This window comes from Musca vetustissima, unplaced genomic scaffold (genome assembly GCF_032173495.1).
Source record: "Musca vetustissima isolate MV318-11 ecotype Yass unplaced genomic scaffold, APGP_CSIRO_Mvet_v1 utg67769, whole genome shotgun sequence".
Lineage (NCBI taxonomy): Eukaryota > Metazoa > Arthropoda > Insecta > Diptera > Muscidae > Musca > Musca vetustissima.
In genome coordinates, this window is record NW_026882130.1 from 21,965 (window position 1) to 26,982 (window position 5,018).

At 39.4% G+C, this 5,018-nt stretch overlaps 1 pseudogene; it reads left to right on the forward strand.

Annotated features, from left to right (window-relative positions):
* The first annotated feature begins 2,349 nt into the window (after positions 1–2,349).
* On the forward strand, positions 2,350–4,746 carry LOC133328339 (glycogen [starch] synthase-like; annotated as a pseudogene).
* The last annotated feature ends 272 nt before the right edge of the window (positions 4,747–5,018 follow it).

Genomic DNA, 5,018 nt, shown 5'->3' on the forward strand with positions numbered 1-5,018 from the left:
CTTATAGGTAAATTCATTGGAAGATTAATCGAAACCCTTAGATATTGGCTGGATAATAAATTAAAACAAATTCAAATATAGTTATTAAATATTCAATTAAAAATTAATTTATTATGTAATTCGGTTGGCGACTTTGTATTCATCTCAATGTTAATTATTTGGCATGTTAAAATTAGGTCTAAATAAAAACTGAACTTTTCAATAAACAAGAAATTTAAGAATAAACCAGTGAGCGGAGCAGTATAGTCGGACGGTGCCGACCATATGATACCCTACACAACTTCCACGAAAATATAATCTCTGTGGTAATGGGTTACAAAATAATATCTGAATACGTAAGCACCTGTACATATTTATGTGTAACTCCCATATCCGAGAACATACGACAATTATGGCCCATACGCGAAGTTTGGGCCATAATTGCGGCCTCTGAAGCGGCCAGAAAATCAGACATTAACGGATCTTTACCAAAAACAATAGGGGTCTTCATTGGGCTGAGCCCATCCTACATGCAAAATTTCGTGAAGATTGGTCCATAACTGTGGCCTGTATCGTGTTTACAAATTATAATGGTCAGACGGACGGACGGACGGACATACATGTCTAGATCGACTCAGCTAGTCGAGATATAACTCTGATATAACTCTAGAGCAGTTTAGTGTAAAACTTATATTAAAAATGAGAATTCATTATCAAAAACAAAAGACGTAAAGAGAAAATACAATTCTTTTTTAACCATGGACGTTCACCCATATGGGTGAACATCAATCCTCTAGAGTAACTTTTTAACCAAAGTGGACATAGTATGAGTAAAATACCTCTATGCAGAAAAAGTCCAATATTCAGCACGAGTTTTTACACAAATCGCTTATTTGCTGCAAGACCAGCATAAATCAAAAATCGTGATTTTTGAGTTAATAATGCCTGTCTTGCAACTAATGAGCTGTGTTTATATATCACACAACATTTCCGGTTTGAAGTTGAAGATTCTCACTGAAATAAATTAGCTTTCGAGCCCCATTCCTCAGCAGTTGCGTACTGGTTTCATTGCCAAGTGATATGCAATATTTGAATAATATTATCCCACAATAGTTGATAATGTTTTGAGTACATCAGTTAGGTGTCGTAGGCACTTAAATATGCATTCCGTTAACTCTTCGGAGTATACCTTCCGAACATTGGGCACACATGTATAGGTAGCGTACGTGCGTGACATATGGAATGGCACGTTCACAGTAGCGCCAAATATAGCTGCTATAAGTTTTACTTGTCATCGAATTTTGCGGCAGAATTGTCTTTTGGAAAATGGGGTGGTTTTTAAATTGACGATCGGACAATAGTTACGAAATACCAATGACCAGCATAATAGTATTGAAAGCATGCATAGCTTTCTTTGGCAAACTGATTTGTTATGGGTTTGAAACAATTCCGGCCATCGTTTTGGTCAGTACTTTGTTGACGTTCGTATTTATGTGGCCATTAAACGGCAATTGTCGTCTTCGATTTGCAATAACATACACACAGAAGAAGAAAACGAACAAGCCAAATGAAAGTTTGAAAGCAGCTATGCCATAAGTACCAAATACAATGTAAAGTGAAACTTTTTGACAATTGGGCAAAATTGGGTTTAATTGGATGGCAGTAAAGTAAATCCCTTGAACAATAGTTGACCGATTCTTATTGAATTAGTCGAAATCGGTTCAGTTTGTCAAGTAAATTTTTACAACAAAACAAACATTAACTTGTTATTAATCGCTGATTTCCGGAAATGTCTCTTCCCAATGAAATGTTCCCACTTTATCTGTTCTTCTCCCACGTCAAACATTATCGGGTGACAGTAAAGATTCTGATTAGGTCGTGTTACCCATAGGGATACGTAAACGAGAGCAAAAGTCGGCATTTCGACTTTTCGATTTTTACCTCTGAGTAAAAAATCGACTTTTCGATCTTTCGATTTTGTCAAAACTGTTCAAAATCGACTTTTGACTTTTACCGACTAATGCAAAATTAAGTGCTCACACTATTTCTGTTCTACTCACACGTCACCTATTTTGGCAAAAAAGATTATGATTAGGTCGTGTTACCCATTGTCGGATGACTGCTTTGCAAATTGAAATATGTATTTCAATCTGGGAACAACTCTAGTTTAGTAAAAACGATCAGATTTTTCTGAAATTTACAGATCCAGTTAATATAATATGGGTATCATTTTAAAGGTTATAAAAATACCTTTCCATTGAGTGGTAATATGATGGAGATATAGTCAAAAAACTGGGTTCTTGTCCCCGATTTTTTTGAAAAACCATTCTGAACATTAGAATTCACGATGATAATTGTAATTTATTTCGTTTCAGATGAATCGTCGTTATTCGCGCGTTGAGTCCGGAGCGGACCTCAAGGACTACTTTGATAGAGGCGATATTGCGTCCCGGGAAAACCGTTGGACTTTTAAGATCGCATGGGAAGTCGCTAATAAAGTTGGAGGCATTTACACTGTTATACGATCAAAAGCCTATGTGTCGACTGAAGAAATGGGGGAACAGTTGTGTCTCATGGGTCCCTACAAGGAGCAGTGTGCCCGAACCGAAATGGAAGAAATTGAATTTCCAAGAGGAACCCCCCTACTGGATGCCGTAAATAGTTTGCGCTCTCGAGGATACAAAATACACACCGGCCGTTGGCTCGTTGACGGTAACCCTCAGCTGATTCTATTCGACATTGGTTCAGGGGCTTGGAATTGGACCAGTTTAAGTCGGAATTGTGGGACAAGTGTCATATCGGTAATGATAATAGTGGAGCGTATATTCTTAAAAATAAATTATCCCGACATATAAACCATTTTCAGGAGTACCGCACCTTGATGCTGAAAGCAATGATGCCATCATTTTGGGTTTCATGATAGCCGAGTATTTGGAAGAGGTGAGTAGATATAATACGTTCCATTGTGTTAACATATACCTAATGTTCTGGTTTCTCTGTACTTTACCAGTTCCGAAGATGCGCTTCGGAGTATTCTCAAGCAGACGATTTGCAGGTGCCCCGCATCGTAGCTCATTTCCATGAATGGCAAGCTGGTGTTGGTTTGATCGCCCTGAGAACTCGGCACGTTGAGATTGCAACAGTCTTCACTACGCATGCCACTTTGCTAGGACGTTATTTGTGTGCCGGTAACACCGATTTTTATAATAACTTAGACAAATTTGCTGTGGACGAAGAGGCGGGCAAACGACAAATATACCACCGATACTGTTTGGAACGCGCTGCCACCCATTTGTCGCATGTTTTCACAACCGTTTCCGAGATCACAGGATACGAAGCGGAACATTTACTCAAACGTAAACCCGACATTATAACGCCCAACGGCTTAAATGTCAAGAAATTCTCAGCTATTCGTGAATTCCAAAACTTGCATGCCATGGCTAAGGAAAAAATAAACGAGTTTGTGCGAGGTCACTTTTATGGGTAGGTGTGCATTGGATATCCTTGGAAGTCATGTTACCCCTTTATGTTTGTTCTAGGCACATGGATTTCGATTTGGACAAAACTTTGTACTTCTTTATTGCTGGTCGTTACGAGTTCGGAAATAAAGGTGCTGATATATTCATCGAATCGTTGGCTCGTCTGAATGCAATGCTAAAGCAGGAGAAGCCCGACACAACTGTTGTTGCGTTCCTGATTTTCCCCACCAAGACAAATTATTTCAACGTTGATTCCCTACGCGGTCATGCAGTTGTCAAACAGTTGCGAGACACCATTAATGGAGTGCAACAAGGCATTGGCAAACGACTGTTTGATTCGTGTCTCAAGGGACACATACCTGGCCCAGACGAGTTGCTCACAAAGGATGACCTTGTGAAAATTAAGAGGTGTATGTACGCCCTGCAGAGAGATTCTATGCCCCCCGTTACGACTCACAATATTGTAAGTCCCTTACACATTAGCCTATTCACTTCCTCACTTATGGTGTCTCACTTCTTTTAAGGTGGACGATTGGAATGATCCTGTGCTTGGGGCTATTAGACGCTGCCAACTTTTTAATACTGTGCACGATTGCGTGAAAATGGTATTTCATACGGAGTTTTTGACTTCAACAAATCCCCTGTTTGGAATCGATTACGAAGAATTTGTTCGTGGCTGTCATTTGGGTGTATTTCCATCATACTACGAACCATGGGGTTATACTCCTGCTGAGTGTACCGTTATGGGCATACCAAGCATTACGACAAATCTTTCCGGTTTCGGATGCTTCATGGAAGATGGACTTTTCCAGACTTAATAGAAGGCAGAGAATTATACAACGTAATCGCACGGAGCGCTTGAGTGATTTGCTTGACTGGAGGACTCTTGGCATTGTAAGTATAAACGTATTTTGTGGTTTCTTCTCACCGACTGCTCATCACTCTCCTGCAGTATTACAGGCAATCACGTGTAAAAGCCTTGCAAGCCGTGTATCCTGACTATGTGGATGAAAGCTCGCTATACAGTTCCCGAAGCAATTTGAATTTCTCAAGGCCTTTCAGTGAACCGCCAAGCCCTTCATCGTCAAGTAAGTATTTATGTGTATGCACTACCGATATAATAATTCTGACATCACCAACTTTTTTAGGACACACAACGCCTGCCCCATCGGTTCATGGCTCCGACGAAGAGGATTCTGTAGATGAAGAAACTGAACTTAAGGAATTGGGCATCAAGCCGCATTTCCCAAGCCGATCCGCTTCCCAAGCAACAAACGCAAACCCATGACCAGCAGACAAACTGTATTCTTCTGCTTCTTCTTCTTAAGATTTACGATTTACGACAATAACTAAAAGTACCTTCATTTACATACGCAAGAACCTTTTTACCTCATTCAACGAACAATTCTGATGCACCCGAAACGAACAGAACATACAAACAAATAACCGATAAAATAAAATTGTTAATCAGCAACCGCACTTACGACATTCATTATTAGAAAATACAAAGAAAAAAAAAATAACACAAAACGATAAGATTAATTAGAAAAAACCAATTTA